Source organism: Engystomops pustulosus, chromosome 6, assembly GCF_040894005.1.
Source record: "Engystomops pustulosus chromosome 6, aEngPut4.maternal, whole genome shotgun sequence".
Taxonomy (NCBI): Eukaryota; Metazoa; Chordata; class Amphibia; order Anura; family Leptodactylidae; genus Engystomops; species Engystomops pustulosus.
The window spans coordinates 161,233,136-161,250,994 of NC_092416.1; the positions used below are offsets into that span (position 1 = coordinate 161,233,136).

Genomic DNA, 17,859 nt, shown 5'->3' on the forward strand with positions numbered 1-17,859 from the left:
TAATAGTCATTAATCTAAAATAGTTATGATAATATGGTTCTGCAACCATAGCAACCCAGGAACCATGGCAACTCTAATTTGCACAGTCAAAAGTTAACCTATGGTTGGGTAATTATTGAGGATGATAAGGAAACATCGGCTTCATCCAGAGTGAATATGCTTTTAAGGCTCATGCACAGGAACATGACCATATTCGTCAGCCCTTGTCTTCCATAAGGTAAAGTAGGATCACAGACTGAACCATTATCTCTGTGCTTGTGGCTATGACTGAGCAGAGTTCTCGGATGAGTTTCTGATTTATTTCTATCTTCCTCAGAGATCTGTGGTTAATACTAAAACTACAGAACAGTTGCTCATGGGCCGCTCCTCGAAGGTAAGATGTTGGTGTCACATAAATGTGGTATTTGGAGATTACACAAGACTGTTTGTAATTCTAAACAGCAAGCTAAGTTACCCTCAATTAGAATGTATCTAAACTGAAACTTTATCAAGCAAACTGTATTATTTTCGCTCTAGTAATATGGTGAACAGTCAGCTTGTTCTTCTTGACCATATCTGCGGCATCTATGGACTCTAAAGGGCTGAGGGAGCCCCTAGAGAATACCGCCATGTTCAGAATGGACTGGTGACACAGACAGAGAATTTGGTCCCCGAGATTAAACCCCCTTCCCATCTGTCCCTGCCTAATTACCCGGCCTAGCCTAAGCAGTTGGTGACAACTGGCCGGCTTTCCCTTCCAGCACCTAAGTGCAAACACAGAGGCAAAACTAGAAAATACAAAGAAAGAGGAATGGTTGCAACATATTGGTCAAAACCAAGAAGACAACACAGTACAAAATCACTAGGAAAACAGATAGTCAAGAATACCAGCAAAGGGTCAAAAATACCACAGTACCGAATAATAACAGTGAGCCTCGTGCAAGTGTATAACAGGCAAAGAGAACTGACCCACAGAACCATAATGAGATACTGTGGCACTGATCTAGAAGGTGAGTTGATCAAATCTCTGACATCAGGCTTGGTAGCAATGAGAGTGGGAAGAGACTCAATCACAGTGGTTTAACTATTAATGAACCAGAAAAAAGCTTACAGGAAACAGTCAGATGTGGTTAAAAAAATCAATTAATCCTGCTAGCAAGTGAAAAACCAGTGTTCAGACTAACAAGGACAGAATGAAGCAAGATGAAACTATCAGCACATTCTCAGCACTACTATACTGAAAGAGGATGATGCTGCCACAGAGGTAACATTTATCTTGAAAACTGTTCAAAACTGTTCCTGACAAAAACTGAGACTATTACATTGCTACTAGAAGTTACCAAGCAAGAACAGTATCTACCATGGCTTGCAACTTCTTTTGGAACAAGAAGCATCACATACACATACACATACACATACAAAACTGCCCATGTTACAAGCTCACACTATTGGATTGGATTGCCCCAAAACTACCGTATTTTCCGGACTATAAGACGCTTCTTACTATAGGATGCACCCCAGATTTAGGCTTCCAAAAAAAGGAAACATATATTTTACACCAATTAAAACATCCCTGTTGGTCGTACTAAAGCACAGCACCCATAGACATACATTTACAGCTCTGCATCATCCATCCACATACACACTCAGCTCTGCATCATCCATCCACATACACACTCAGCCCTGCATCATCCATCCACATACACACACAGCTCACCTATACACACTCAGCTCACCTACACACATTCAGCTCACCTACACACATTCAGCTCACCTACACACACTCAGCTCACCTACACACACTCAGCTCACCTACACACACTCAGCTCACCTACATACACTCAGCTCACCTACATACACTCAGCTCACCTACACACACTCAGCTCACCTACACACACTCTTCTCAGCTATACATACATACACACACACATACATACATACATACATACATACATACTACCCCCATTCCCCTTCTTCTTACCCTGTCCCAGCGCAGCATGGCAGTATGATACCTGTGGTGATGTAAGAATCATGTGATCAGTCACATGACTCTGACATCACCGCAGGTCCTGTAGGAAGAGAGCAGGCGGAGGCTCCTCTCTGGGAGATCGGGTGCAGCTCTGTATCTGGGCATCACCCGATCTCCATTACAGCGGTCAGGAGGGTCTGGCAGTGCTGGATCCTCCTGACCTCCGGACTATAAGACGCAGGGACTTTTTAGCAAGATTTTTTCTTGCTAAAAAGTGCGTCTTATAGTCCAGAAAATACGGTACTTGTCAATGTTGAAGTGTAGATGCTCCAACCCACTGCTTTTTAGATCCGTGGGTTCACACATAGAACATCATCAACGGATATGGGATGCAGCCCACATAACACCACTATAATACACGTCCATATGGCAATATAGTATCTAAATAAGCTAATTTTCACTCACTGAATATTTGTTAGCTATAGTTTAGTAACATAGGACCCTCTAAAACCAGTCCTCTCTATAACTGTATTCAGCTTCTTCATTGATAATTAAATTTAAATGGTAATAACTTCACATAAAGGTTTCTATTAATTATACAAACAAATATGAGAAACTTTGTATTACCTTTATGAGAGAAAATAGCTTCTTTTCCACCTATATGGCTTTTTTATTGCCTTCCTCTCCTAAACTCATATTCATTCTGAAATCAATGTATGGAAGACTAGATCCCAAAAATGAGTTCTTAAGCTATCACTAGTTCTGAGATAACTGAAAATCAAAACTAATGGCTGCAAAGGGGAAAACTGCTTAAAAACTGCTAAAAATGTCTAAAAAGGTTATGCAGCCGATTCTCCTCTATCTTCTGTGCACAGTATAAAGGAGACATCACAACAGCTAGTCTGCACCACTAGCTCTGAGACATCTGAAAATCAAAATAGTGCATGTAAAGGGGAAAACTCCCTAAAAACTGCTAAAAATGTCAAAACTTCTCTAAAAGGTCCTACTAACAATTTTAAATGTGATAAAGCTATGGAACAGATTCTCCTCTTCTTTGTGTGTGCATAGTATGGGTGACATCAAAACAGCTAGTCTACCGCTACTAGCTCTGATACAACCGAACAAAAACTGCTAAAAAAAGGGCTAAAAATTTCAAAACTTCTCTAAAGGGTCCTATACTGCTCTTCTAATAATTTTGAATGCAACAAAATTTATGGAGCAGATTCTCCTCTATCTTCTATGTGCAGTGTAAAGGAGACATCATAACAGCTAGTCTCCCACCACTAGCTCTGAGGCAACTGAAAATCAAAACTAGTGTCTGTAAAGGGGAAAACTGCTTAAAAACTGATAAAAATGTCAAAACTTCTCTAAAAGGTCTTATACTATTATACTAATAATTTTGAATGAGATAAAGTTATGGAGCAGATTCTCTTTTACTTTCCGTGTGCAGTCTACATATAAAAGCAAAAACTTCCTAAAAACTGCTAAAAATGTCAAAACTTCTCTAAAAGGTCCTATACTATCCTACTCATAATTTTCAATGAGATAAAGCTATAGGGCAAATTCCTCTCTAATGTGCATTGTATGGGTCACATCAAAACAGCTAGTCCACCGCTACTAGCTCTGATACAACTGAAAAAATAGTGCCTGTAAAGGGAAAAACTGCTATAAAAAGTGCTTCAAATGTCAAAATTTCTCTGAGGGTCCTATACTATCCTAATGATAATTTTCAATGAGATAAAGTTAAAGGGCAGATTCCCCTCTAATTTCTGTGTGCATTGTATGGGTCACATCAAAACAGCTAGTCCACCGCTACTAGCTCTGATACAACTGAAAAAATAGTGCCTGTAAAGGGAAAAACTGCTATAAAAAGTGCTTCAAATGTCAAAATTTCTCTGAGGGTCCTATACTATCCTAATGATAATTTACAATGAGATAAAGTTATTGGGCAAATTCCCCTCTAATTTCTGTGAGCATTGTATGGGTCACATCAAAACAGCTAGTCTACCGCTACTAGCTCTGATACAACTGGAAAAAATAGTGCCTGTAATGGGAAAAACTGCTAAAAAAAACTGCTAAAAATTAAAAAACTTCTCTTAAAGGTCCTATACTGCGCTTCTGATACTTCTGAATGCAATAAATGCATGGAGCCAGTTCTCCTCTATCTTCTGTGTGCAGTGTAAAGGAGAAATCACAACAGCTAGTCTCCCACCACTAGCTGAAAATCAAAAATAGTGCCTGCAAAGGGGAAAACTGCTAAAAAAATAAAGATAAGTGGTAACGTAATGGCCACAAATAATGTTATTTTCCGTGTATTTATACAGTTCTCTAGATTTATAAGAGTTAGCTATACCTTCAATCATTTACACTTAATGTGATATATGTATATGATCCACAGGTTTTACCTCTACCATAAAATACTATAGATAAACAGAGATGAAGTGTAAGAAAACCTTGAGTTAGATATAAGATTCTTGCAGCACGGAGAAGACATTTGTATTCCAAACTGAATACTGAGAAGTAGACTTATATTTTAGAGGGATCGCATTATGGATGATATTCCTTCTTCTTGGTGCGGCTTGTTTACATGACATGTTGTCACTTAGCATTGACTTGCTGTCATGATGAATTTTCGGAAAATCGCTGATGATCCCAACATGTCTATATACAACATGGGTATCTGTTTATCGAGAAATTTACTAAACACGTTTCTAGTTCTTACACTGAAGTCAACTGTCTCCCGAGTTTCCATCATATGAAAGGAAAACTCAGCTGGATTAAGTCTTTGCTTGGATCATTGCCAGAGATGGCAGCGGGGGAGGGTGTGACAGAGCCGTGACTCAGCTGGCATCTGGAGACCGTCCAAGACCCTGACCCAGTGCCAGATATCTCATCCCGGCTGTAACGCACACACACAGGTATAAACACCGCGGGCGCCTGGACCTCACAGGGCTATATGTTTCAATAAAACCATTCCAGACAGAAAGTGCAACAAACAAATAATGCTGACATGTTACTAAAAGGCAGGACGCATAACTTAACCTCCAAAATACGGGGATAAATCAGGGGTTGACTAAAAATGTTCCTGCATTGTTCAAGTACAGTTAACAAAGCGTATATCAGTCAATGTATGGACCTTGTGTCCATAGAAACTACAGCTGTGAGGGCAACTTGCTATAGCTGGGTAACGCAAGGCAGAGAGAATGCCCTATATATGGATTTCTCGTACAGCGCTCTACGTGTTATAAATATATAGACATATAAAATACAATATCTATTGTATACACACACATTACATTATGCATTGTTCGAAACCGCCATCACCTTACAACATGTTGCCACCAAGAAAGCTCTGATACTTCCAAGCTTGTCCTCTGAAGGTGTCCTGTGTGATCTGGTACCAAGATGCTAGCATCAGATCCTTCAAAGAAAACCCAATATGCGTAATCTACCATCTGAAGTAGATCTAGATCAGGGCAGATGAGGCAGGAGGCATCTACCACCAAGTCTACTTCTGATGGTAGATTCCTCATGGTCGGTTTCCTTTAAGGACCTTTAAAAGTTCGAGAAGACCTGCTTTATACATTAGACACAGATGTTAGTGTCATACAGGGCACATATGAAACTCAATCATCAATTTATTGAAAATATGCCCAAGGTGCAGGGGAGATGCATGCTGCGACCATACGTGTTTACTCAAGCCTCAGACCTTTGGCTTGACACTGGGGCAGATTTACTTACCCAGCGGCGCGTTCTCTGTGGAGCATTCAGGTCTTCCGGCGATTCACTAAGGTCGTGCGACTGATGTCCACCTGGTGTCGCTGCTGCGCTGAAGTCCGTCGGAATGCACTGGAGTTCACCATCCTATTCCTGGGTTCAGGTAAGTGCGTGTCAAGCGACACTTTTTTTTTTTAAAATACGGCAGTTTTTCCGAATCCGTTGGGTTTTCTGACGGCCACGCCCCCCCCGATTTCCGTCGCATGCATGCCGGCACCCATGTGGCACAATCCGATCGCGTGCGCCAAAAACCTGGGGCAATTCAGGGAAAATCGGCACAAAGTGGTAATATTCAGGTAGCCCCACGGAAAAACCCGATTTGGGCCCTTAGTAAATGACCCCTACTGTGTTCACAATGGTGCCAATGAAAAAAAGCAACTGAAATGCTTATCTCCACGTAGAACAAAGAACTGGGCATGTTGGTGTTCAAAATGTCTGATCCCCATTTCCATCAACAATATCTATTAAGTGGAAAACTTGACATCCCAAACACTTAAAAGAGTCATCCTGGTCGGGCTAAATTGATAGATTTATCATTCCCCCATGAATGGATGAGCTACTGTAGCCCAGTTATTCGGTGAGACCTAGTCCGTCCATGCATTACATGCAATACTACAGTTCACCTGTAGGTTAAATAAGTTGCTAACACAATGGGGCACATTTACTAAGGGTCTGAACAGAGCATTTTTGTCGGGTTTCCCGACTTTTTACCATTTTGCGCTGAATTGCCCGGGTTTTTGGGGCACGCGATGGGATTGTGTTGAATAGGCACCGGCTTGCATGCGACACAAATCGCGGGCTAGGACATCGTACAACCCGACTGATTCAGACAAACCGCGGAATTTAAAAACAAAATTGTGTCGCAAGATCAGCACTCACATGCACCGGGAAGAAGAAGGTGAAGTCCGGAGGACCTCAGCGGGGAAGCGACACATGCAGGAAATCGGGCTCACAAGCTATGTGAATTGTGGAAGATCCGAATCCTCGTCGGACAACGCACAGCGGGGATAGCGACGGGACGGGTAAGTAAATGTGGCATAAAAGCGGCACGGTGGCGGAGTAAGTAGCACTTCTGCCTTGCAGCACTGGGGTCCTGGGTTCGAATCCCACTCAGGTCAACATCTGCAAAGAGTTTGTATGTTCTCTCTGTGTTTGTGTGGGTTTCCTCCGGGTACTCCGGTTTCCTCCCACACTCCAAAAAACCATACCGTTAGGCTGTTTAGATTGTGAGCCCCATGGGGACAGGGACCAATTTGACATGCTTGTGTAGCGCTGCGTAATCTGTGTGCGCTATATAAATAAAGAATTATTATTATTATTATTAAAAGGCATGAAAAAGGAAAAAATCCAGACTCATGCCTCAGATTTTAGACTTTTTGAGACTTTTATGCCCCGCACATCAGACCTGGGGTTGATTCAGTTGATTCATTCTCCATGCATTTTCTCTCAACTATGCTAACATCGGCTGTGAAGAGATTATTTTTAAGTGCCAGGTCCAGATAACTGCGCCCATGATGCTGCCTCACACTTTTTAGGTGGTGCTGCCTGAGGCAAGAGGTTCAACTCGCCTTATGGCTGGTGCACCTCTACACCCAAAACACACACAGTCAGAAAGCAGAAAGATAGAGGGACAGTATAGATGTAAACATCACATACAGACATATCGAATATTTACTCTGAGTCTCTCTTGATTATACTTACACATTCTGCTTTTACAAAATGCAGGGCCCTGCTGTTGTGGGTGAATAATACCTCGCCATGTACTGTGTTTTGTATGATACAGGAGCACACACTGCTCTGCATATTATACAAATATATACTGTTGTCCCTACAAGTCACGCTGTGTGACACCCTTTAGAAAGGGCACAGAATCCCAGAAGTCTTGGCTAACGCGGGAACTTGGCGAATTGTGCCGCTGAATTAATTAGCATGAAATTGGAAGCAATTACCATAATAATGAAGTGGAATATTTAACTACCTGAGGAGGGAGGGCAATGGAGGGGTGGAGAGAGAAGCGGATATTTACCAAAAAGAGATTAGGAGAGGTAATTTGTGTTAATACAAGTCAACAATGATTTAACCTTTTTTGGTACAAAAAGCTTCTGAATTCGGAGCTTCTGTCAAGGATTTCGGAACAGGACGGGGGCATTGGTGAAGGCTGACTCAAAATGGCAAGTGCTTTATAGGTATTAGACTGCAAGCTCTGCAGGCCGGGCAGAACGAAACGATATGTTAAAACCCGGAGGGAATGACAGACACCAGCAATTTGCTGGCTAATGGAGTTCACAGCCTCTGTTCTTCATCTGCCTGCGAGGCCTTCTCAGAAAGCGCTTGTCCTGACAGCTAAACCAGCAGCCGTCAGCCCCCGGCAATTTATTTCGTAGCGAGGTCACCCTGACGTTCCAGACAGATCTAAGGGGTCCAGAGATACATTTGAATACCAGGGATTATCCCCCCCCCCCATCCTCTTCCATCACCTAATGTCATGTTTGTTTTAATTTTGTATCCAGGTAGGGGTTAAATCTAATAACCACGAAACGGTAAGCCACGGCTTGATCATAATTGTTATCTCCAAAATGTCAGAGTATTATAAGTGACTTTAGATGTCAGGGAGATCTGTCTCCAGCCCCGCAGAACAGATTCTGCTGATAATCAGGTACAATGTGTATGAAGTCTTCATATTAAACTCCCACTCTATTCAAATATTGGCTCCGTCTGCCCATGAGATTGTCTAATAATGACATTACTTATCCAAAGAGATGCAAATTAATGGCAAGGCAGCGGGGGAACATATGGCTGAATGTTAAAAGTGCACCTTAGACAGTTGTGAGCAATCAGGGGCCCCTTAAAGGGAATCTCTACGTTATGAGACCGTGTCATTTCTACAGTCAAAAAGCTTGTGATTCATTTCTTATTCCATCCTGACATCCACTAGAGACTGTTTTTACTTTCTGAAACAGAGATCCAAACTCTCTGCATAGACATAAAGTAAAATTATTCCAAAATTCTTGCTGCCTGCTGCCACCACTAGAGGGAGCCTTTATCAAATGTTTGAAGATCTGGCCAAGTGTAGTGTCCGGGTCATGTACGACGGTACCGCGAGTATACATTGTGTGAATGTAGCCTTAACTTGTAGAAATCAAAGACTTTTCATCCGGACCTAAGACTTACTGCCCCAGATAAGTCTGTGTGATATATAATGTGGCTTCTTACCAATAGGCACAACAACCTGGCAGGGGTCACCATTTAGGAAAAGCGCCTCTGAAACCTTTTATGCCTTTCAAGGCACTGCCAGAGACAACCAATCAGTGAGGAAAACAATTGGATGCTTGCACTTACTAGAACATGAACTCAGAGGGGGAGATTTATCCGAAGTGTCTGAGAGCAAAACTGTTCTGGTTGCTAATGGAAGCCAATCAGAGCTCAGCTTTAATTTTCCCACTGGAGTTTAAAAAAATGAAAGATGAGATCTGATTGGTTAAGGCATGCGTTAACATCGCGTTTACATTGCGCTTGGAAACGCAATTGTTTACAGTAATGTTAATAGGCCAATCACCACTCTGCAGCTGTTGTAATGTGATGAAAACGCAACCAAAACGCAACTTGTGATAGTATAGTAAATGGGAATGGGTGTATTATTTAGAAGAAAATTTTAGATAGTGACTATGTGGAATACGACATTGTAGAACCAAGTCCTGTAGGGATGCTGCAGGACGTATAGATAAGTATGATTCTTGGAGTTCTGCTCCTGGGCCAGAACTTGGTCCATCAGATACGGTCACCGTATGGTCTTTATTTCATAGACCAAATACATTTTGTCCGATCCAATTCCATGGAAACAGCACAGTACAAATTGTATGGCCGGGGAAGGAAGGGGAGATTTTAGTAGTGAAGTGAAATACACCGGCCACTTTATTAGGTACACTTGTCCAACTGCTCGTTAACACTTCATTTCTAATCAGCCAATCACATGGCGGCAACTCAGTGCATTTAGGCATGTAGACATGGTCAAGACAATCTCCTGCAGTTCAAACCGAGCATCAGTATGGGGAAGAAAGGTGATTTGATGCCTTTGAACGTGGCATGGTTGTTGGTACCAGAAGGGCTGGTCTGAGTATTTCAGAAACTGCTGATCTACTGGGATTTTCACGCACAACCATCTCTAGGGTTTACAGAAAATGGTCCGAAAAAGAAAAAACATCCAGTGAGCGGCAGTTCTGTGGGCGGAAATGCCTTGTTGATGCCAGAGGTCAGAGGAGAATGGGCAGATTGGTTCGAGCTGATAGAAAGGCAACAGTGACTCAAATCGTTACAACCAAGGTAGGCAGAAGAGCATCTCTGAACGCACAGTACGTCGAACTTTGAGGCAGATGGGCTACAGCAGCAGAAGACCACACCGGGTGACACTACTTTCAGCCAAGAACAGGAAACTGAGGCTACAATTTGCACAAGCTCATCAAAATTGGACAGTAGGAGATTGGAAAAACGTTGCCTGGTCTGATGAGTCTCGATTTCTGCTGCGACATTCGGATGGTAGGGTCAGATTTTGGCGTCAACAACATGAAAGCACGGATCCATCCTGCCTTGTATCAACGGTTCAGGCTGGTGGCGGTGGTGTCATGGTGTGGGGAATATTTTCTTGGCACTCTTTGGGCCCCTTGGTACCAATTGAGCGTCGTTGCAACGCCACAGCCTACCTGAGTATTGTTGCTGACCATGTCCATCCCTTTATGAGCACAATGTACCCAACATCTGATGGCTACTTTCAGCAGGATAATGCGCCATGTCATAAAGCTGGAATCATCTCAGACTGGTTTCTTGAACATGACAATGAGGTCACTGGACACAAATGGCCTCCACAGTCACCAGATCTCAATCCAATAGAGCATCTTTGGGATGTGGTGGAACGGGAGATTCACATCATGGATGTGCAGCCGACAAATCTGCGGCAACTGTGTGATGCCATCATGTCCATATGGACCAAAATCTCTGAGGAGCTTCCAGCACCTTGTTGAATCTATGCCACGAAGAATTGAGGCAGTTCTGAAGGCAAAAGGGGGTCCAACCTGTTACTAGCATGGTGTACCTAATAAAGTGGCCGGTGAGTGTATATACTATAATAACAAACATACAACAAATGTGCATTAAAGGGGTTGTCCACTCTCAGCAACTAATTAATATAGTTTGTATAGGAAAAAGTTATACAATTTTCCAATATATATTCTGAAACAATTCCTCACAATTTTCCAGATCTCCGCTTGCTGTCCTGCTATAGGAAGCTTCTATGCTTACTTCTAGTGGATAGAAATCTGTCCATGGTCATGTGATGTCACACAGGTGCACCGCTCGTTAGTAGTAATCAGAGTCAGAATACCAAGGGTGGTGTCACACGTGGCGTTTTGAACTCGTTCTTAAGCCGTTTTTAAGAAGTCCGTTAAAAAAAAAGCATGCATTTTTTGAAAACTCATCCGTTTTTGTCCAGTTTTCCCAATTATCTTAATTAAAAATCGTAAAAAATGCATGTGTTTTTCAACGGACTGCTTAAAAACTGGTTAAAAATGTCACGTGTGACACCACCCTAACGGCTTGTGCACCTGCATGTGCATTACATGTCTATGGACAGATTTCTATCCACTGGAAGTAAACATAGAAGATTTTTATACAAAGACAGAAAGTCAGAAAATCTAGAAAAAAAACAGATTTTTTTATAGAAAAACTTTTCCTCACTCAAACCATAGCAATTATTTGCTGAAAGTGGACAATTTTTTTAAGGCATCCTTCATCCAGAAATGCAGCAGATACTCAGCCCAGATTTGGGTGTTGAATTTAGGTTTACATTTTCTATGCTATCAAAGCTCTCAGGAACACTCTGGGAAGTGATGTTGCAAGGAAATTGAGAGAATGCAATGTGGCGTGTTCATTTTGAATGCTTTGTATCTGCAGCAGAATTTTCCTCTCTCAATAGGAGAAATAAAATTCTATGTATTTTCAAAGTAGAATAAGGATGATAATCTGGGCCAAATCTCCATGTATTATAAGATGTGGATTTACAACTCCAGTGTATACGTACATTTTTGTGCAGAAAATATTGACAACCTATAGATGACATTTATAGCAGTATTACTTTACATGTGCAATCACCTTTACATTAATTAAATATATACTGTACAAATGCACAATTTATACTACAATAATATTTTTCCTTGTGTCTGGATGTGTTTATTTCTTATCTTCTCTTATACGGCAGCAGTAGAAGAGGCCTTGGAGCTACAGAAGGGTACCACAGGAAAGAAAAATATTCACCAGGGGTCTTGGTTTTACTGGACATGTGGCCCCTGAACAGCTAATTTACAGCAGCAACAGTGAACTATTTAAAGGACATCTACCAAAGAAAGCACAATAACAATAACATGCATGTATGTGCCCGTTGTGGGAGGATCTGCTGAGCTATTAGCTTCTTATGCCTTTATTTTTTTGAACAAAAGGCTTTACAAATTATGCAAATGAGCCTGAGGGGATCCAGGCTTCATTAACATCTATGGAGCCTGGAGACTCTCAGGCCCATTTGCAAAGTGTTTTAAACCTAAGGGTGAAGGCACACAAGGAGTTTTGAACCCATTTTGGTCCGTTTTTAAGCAGTCTGTTATCTCAATTAAAACGGGTCAAAAATGGATGCGTTTTAAAAAACCGCATGCGTTTTTCAAAAACACACGCGTTTTTTAATGCATTCATTTTTTAACAGACTGCTTAAAAACGGCCCAAAAACGGGCTCAAAACTCCACGTGTGCCTTAGGGCATAAGAAGATAGAATAAGAGCAGAACCCAGTATGTCAGTGTGCTGGGTTTACAATCCTTGATTCTACAAGGTAGCTAAAAGAGCCGTGGTTTTCCTTATCCCATCCTGGAAAACTTAGCATATTTTCCCAGAATCCCCTAGTGGGGCATCAATGGCTATAAGACTCCACACACCTACATGGTGGCCTTAATTGCAGTCTCCGTAAGGAGAACACCTACTGTCTGACCCTAGTCAATAGCCTCTCACCCAGCCAAACCAGTTCCCTACGCTGTACTAAAGAGACGCAACCAGGTCCAAACAGTGCTGTCTACAGTTGGGAGCCTGCTCCTTCTGGAATAGATATACTGGTTTGGGTTTAATCCCGCATCATGTCATTAGGCTTCCTGAAAGTCATGCTTGATGTCAAGGGAGCTGCCTTACAAGGTAGCTAAAAGAGATGCCTTAGGGCATAAGAAGATAGAATAAGAGCAGATCCTGCCAGGGGGGCACACACCAGTATGTCAGTGTGCTGGGTTTACAATCCTTGATTCTACAAGGTAGCTAAAAGAGCCGTGGTTTTCCTTATCCGATCCTGGAAAACTTTGCATATTTTCCCAGAATCCCCCTAGTGGAGCATCCATGGATATAAGACTCCACACGCCTACATGGCGGCTCTTAATTGGCAGTTGCTGTAAGGGGAACTCTTACTTCCTGACTCTGGTGGTAGATGTCATTTAAGACTTGGCATGGTTGCTTAGGGAGCAACTCATTTATGCCACAAGTCAACTAGGATAAACAGGTGTTATCAGTGCAGCCCACTTTCTGAGCGGCTGGGCAGATTGTCAGTTTGGGCCGTACAACAATAAATGCTGGAAGGAGTCAAGCTTGATTTGTGGAAACCAAAGACTGGTCGCAAGCTAAACCAAGAATTACTACCACTGCTAAGGCTGTGTGATATAAAGTGGCTTCTTACAGGTCAACCAACAGGCACAAACGCCTGGCATGAATAGCCGTTCATGGGGGCTGCTTTCATAAACAGACATATTTTCAGACTTGACCACCCCTGGGCACCATGGTCTATTTATTAGGATACAAAATGTTGGGGCCATCCTTGAAATCTGTCCTTTTTACAGTTGTATTATAACTGCAGGGACAGCAAATTACCCCCTATCCAATGAATAACTTGCTCATCGGTAAGGGTTCAGTCTACGTCCATGCCTGAAAGATACCCCCTACTCCTATAATAATATAATGATAATTCTTTATGTATATAGAGCACACAGATTATGCAGTGCTGCGCAGAGCTTGTCAAATCAGTCCCTGTCCCCATGGAGCTCACAATCTAATCATCCTACCAGTATGTTTCGGAGTGTGGGAGGAAACCAGAGGACCAGGAGGAAACCCACACAAACACAAAGAGAACATACAGACTCTTTGCAGATGTTGACCTGGGTGGGATTTGAACCCAGGACCCCAGTGCTGCAAAGCAGAAGTGCTACTCACTCATCCACCGTGCTGCCCCTTTACAACTGAGGATTCATTTCTAGCCTGATATGTAACTGCTTTGCTATGCAACATGATGGCTCAGTGGTTAGCATTACAGCATTATAGAGTTTGTATGTTCTCTTCATGTTTGCGTGGGTTTCCTCCGGGTCCTCCGGTTTCCTCCCACACTCCTAAACATACTGGTAGGATGATTAGATTGTGAGCCCCATGGGGACAGGGACTGATTTGGCCAGCCCTGTGCAGCGCTGTGTGCTCTATATATATCGTGGAATTATTATTATCTGCAGAGGATATAGCTATATTCCTAGATAGATGGCCTTCGCTACTTAGGTAGCTCATAGATACTGTACACATATATCAGGATTCATACCTAGCTATCACTTCTTCCTACTACACAGATTCCACCTTTCCCGAGTCGTTACAAAGCATCCTCATTACACTCGTCAGCAGATTAGTCTTAATTGGATTGCGAATTAGAAGGGGCTTTGTGCTCGGCAGAGTTAATTAAGAGCTTGTTACTATTTTTCTGTGGCAGAGTCATCTGTTTTGAAGGGAGGGAGGAAAATTTGCGAGTCTGAATTTGCAATTCCTCCCTGCATAATATGCACAGATTACACACTCCATGGAAGTAGTACAGATAATGCATTGCCGAGCTTAATATAGATCGCAAATTAGATGCTCACACAAACATAAAACACAAATGTAAATGCCCCGGGTCTTGTCTGTTCCGCACCTAAGAGGTTTCATTGGTGCCAATCCCATGAAAATACAGAACCGATCTAAACTTTTGTTGCTTCTTGGCTTGGGACCTATGGGAGGAGATGTCTTGCGCCTGTCTAACCATGATATATTGTTTTTGTTGATTTTACACACATCCCTTCCCTGTTACCATTAGCTCAGTCATTCCGCTCACATCCCCTATTTTATGGCTGGGGTCGGCAGGTCAGGCATTTCCAACCTAATCCCTATTAAATAAACATGACGCTTCTCTTACTTTGCAGCTAATTCGGATGCATTTTCCTATCCTATATCCAGAGATGGAGGAGCTGTAGGAATATTTATCCTCTATGTACAATATCCTATAAAAGCTGAAGTAGTCTCACACCACAAGACTTTACAGGGATCGGTGTCACATGAAACTGCAATTACTGTAACATGTTACAAAGCATTTATGACAGAAGAAGGAGACAAATAGATTGATGTACTGTGTCCTAAATGCAGGATCATAGTATCATAGTATCATAGTATATATAAGGCTGGAAAAAGACGCAAGTCCATCAAGTCCAACCTTTAAGAATTAAATAATTGTTTTATCCCCATAACCCGTGATATTTTTTCTCTCCAGAAAGTCATCCAGGCCTCTCTTGAACATGTACATAGAGTCCACCATAACAACCTCCTGCGGCAGAGAGTTCCACAGTCTCACTGCTCTTACAGTAAAGAACCTTTGTCTATGGTGATTGTAGAATCGCCTCTCCTCTAGGCGTAGAGGATGCCCTTTATCTATGGTGATGGTATAGCCACCTCTCCTCTAGGCATAGAGGATGCCCCCTTGTCCTGGTCACAGGCTGAGGTATAAAAAGATCTTTGGAGAGATCCTTGTACTGTCCGTTCAGGTATTTGTACATTGTAATGAGGTCTCCCCTCAGTCGTCTTTTTTCTAAACTGAATAATCCCAAATTTTTTAATTTGTCAGTGTATTCTAATCCCCCCATTCCCCTAATAATCCTGGTAGCTCTCCTCTGCACCCGTTCCAGCTCTACTATATCCTTTTTATACACTGGTGCCCAAAACTGGACACAATATTCCATGTGTGGTCTGACCAGGGATTTGTATAAGGGCAAAACTACGTCTTTATCATGAGAATCTATTCCTCTCTTGATTAGGTCAACGGAACTTGGGATTCCCAGCCAGTCTCCCATGCTGGTACTTGCCAAGCCTTAAGCTGCATTGCTGCTGCGATCTGACGAAAGCAGGCACATTCAGCTTAGAATGGCCGATGACGAGGATAAGTATATAGAAGTCTCCTATCTGCAGGCAGAATGTTATAGAGCAGGAGGAGCTGAGCAGATTGTGCACAGTGTCCTATCTACAGGCAGTATATTATAGAGCAGGATGAGCTGAGCAGTTGGTACATAGAGTCCTATCTACAGAAAGAATGTTATAGAACAGGATGAGTTGAGCAGACTGTACATAGTGTCCTATCTGCAGGCAGCATGTTATATAGCATGTTATAGAGCAGGAGGAGCTGAGCAGAATGTACACAGTGTCCTATCTACAGGCAGTATGTTATAGAGCAGGATGAGCTGAGCAGTTTGTACATAGCGTCCTATCTACAGGAAGAATGTTATAGAACAGGATGAATTGAGCAGACTGTACATAGTGTCCTATCTGCAGGCAGCATGTTATAGAGCAAGAGGAGCTGAACATATTGGGGCTCATTTACTAAGGGTCAGAACACCGCACTTTCGTCGGGTTTCCTGAATATTTCCGATGTGCGCCAAATTGCCCCGGGTTTTTGGCAAACGCAATCGGATTGTGGCGCATCGGAGTCGGCTTGCATGGGGGCATAGCTGTCGGACAACCTGACGGATTCGGACAAACCGCAGAATTTAAAAAAGTGTGTCGCAAGATCAGCACTTACATGCACCAGGAAAAGAAGGTGAACTCCGGCAGACCCGAATCCTCGTCGGAGAACACGCCGCAGGATTGCGACAGGACCGGGTAAGTAAATGAGTCCCATTGTTCATTGTGTCCTATCTGCAAGCATTACGGTATAGAGCAGGAAGATCTGAGCAGTTTGTACACAGTGTCCTATCTTTTAGCAAATGCTTCAGCACTCAGAGTTCCGGTGAAAAAAGAGTTTGCTTTATTCCATTAAAATCCATATCAACGTGCATGAACAGAGGTGACAGTCACAAGACAAGTACAGGTATTCGACCAGTGTCCTATCTGCAGGAAGCATGATATAGAGCAGGAGCATTTGAAATTGGCGATTTGGACATTTGGCGCTAATTTCTGTTACTGAGTTCACTGCCAGGAATAACCTATTTTCATAGAGCAACATTTTGTATGCAGCAATTTATGTTTGTTTATTTATTTTTATTTGTGTCTTAACTGCATGCTGATATAGATCGTCTAAATGCCTTAATGTCTGGTTAATTTAGACGACTAATCTCGTCTTCTGTCTTCAAGCAGTTAAAGAAAAGGGAGTGATTTCAACTTTTTTTCTACTGTATTTCTAGACTCCCTAGAGCAGCAATGCTTTTAGAGACCCAGTGGTCAAAATGCAACCCAAAAGCCACTTGTAAGCAGTAACTGATTGCTCCTTGCTCTGTCACAGCTTAGGACGTTGTCCTAGGGACAGAAATACTATCCAAAGAAGAAAGGGAAATTTGGATTATCATTGCAACTTCTCTCCAGTGCCTCTAAACAGGAAGACATGTGAGGCCCAGAGCAAGAGCTCCAACAGCTCCTATGTATCCCCGTCTGCACCATCTCACTTTTCCTACAGTCCCTGGCAGGCCAGGATGTGTCTATATAAAGGGACAGGGGGAAGTTTTGAGAAACTGAAGATGAAGTCAATTAAAATTAAATTAGAAGAAGTGTTACTCCTCCTCTAATGGCCGGCGCCAGCATTGGGCAAGCCTGGGCAAGTGCCCGGGCCCAGAGCTGCTGGGAAGGGGGGGGCCCACATCAGGCTGTTCATAAGGAATCCATGGGGATAACCATGAGGGCGATGTATGTAAAATAACCATGAGGTTTGGGATGATAAACTAGGTAATATTTTAGGGGACAAGAGTTTCTGAATTTTTAATGCTGCCACGTGTGTTCACTGCAAAGGGGCCCACTG

The 17,859-nt window shown here is 42.5% G+C and overlaps 1 protein-coding gene and 1 pseudogene across 7 annotated transcripts in view; both read right to left on the reverse strand.

The window, feature by feature from the left end:
• The window catches only part of PTPRT (protein tyrosine phosphatase receptor type T), a 243,567-nt gene that overhangs the window by 190,961 nt on the left and 34,747 nt on the right, over window positions 1-17,859 (reverse strand). The window lies entirely within an intron of this gene.
• Window positions 15,892-16,010, reverse strand: LOC140066250 (5S ribosomal RNA; annotated as a pseudogene).